The sequence below is a fragment of the Lipotes vexillifer genome, unplaced genomic scaffold, assembly GCF_000442215.2.
Source record: "Lipotes vexillifer unplaced genomic scaffold, Lipotes_vexillifer_v1.1 scaffold295, whole genome shotgun sequence".
Lineage (NCBI taxonomy): Eukaryota > Metazoa > Chordata > Mammalia > Artiodactyla > Lipotidae > Lipotes > Lipotes vexillifer.
This window is the reverse complement of record NW_006773247.1, coordinates 1,072,012-1,072,880: the sequence shown is the minus strand read 5'-3', so window position 1 is coordinate 1,072,880 and position 869 is coordinate 1,072,012.

Here is an 869-nt window from a genome sequence, read left to right as displayed (position 1 = left end):
CTATAATAATATGTTAAATATATATGTATATATATTATTTTTTAACCTCTCTCAAGATAAGCTGAGATGGTAAATATGTATTAAAATAAGAAAAATGATTAGAACTACAGAAACAATTTTTCTAACGACCTCAAAACAAAACAGTATTTTCCATTGATTATATGCAGTCTAATACACATCAATTATTTTGCATAATTACTTAATATAGATTATGTTAAGATCGATCAATGCCACTAATTAAATTTGTTGAAGCAAAGGGAAATGCTATCCAAAATTAGACAAAAGGATAGTCTGAAGGTAAACACAGTTATATTTTAAGAAGTAGATTTTAAAACTGGAGTTGTATTTTAAAGAGTCTCCATAATCTTTAATTCTGCACATTGATATATCCCTTGTAATTGACCTTTATCTTTGCTATAACCTCAGGTTTTGTATAATATCTCTCTCTATTCCTATTTGTATTCCATGATACCATGAGCTCTACTAGGTCGGGGGCCATGTCCTAATTGCTTTTTTTTTCCAAAATATAACAGAGGGTTGGCACTTGAATTATTATCGATATAAATCTCATGTAAAGAAGTCTGAATTAATCATTGTGGCAAATAATCAACATTTCAACATCTGAAGTAGACGAGTGAGTTTGAGAAGGTAGAACCTCAGTTTCTCTTCCTGCCCAGATACTATAATATTTATTTTCCTAACCAGTCTTTTGCCCTTTTTCTCCAAGTGTCCCTCTTCCTGGCTTCCAAATTTAATACCCTCAACTTCACTAGCATTAGTTTTATTAAAATAATCCCCTGTTTGTCAGTCCTGTGTTCAAAAGCTTTTGCAATAAACTGATATCTTCTTAGCATAGTGCTTTCTATTTT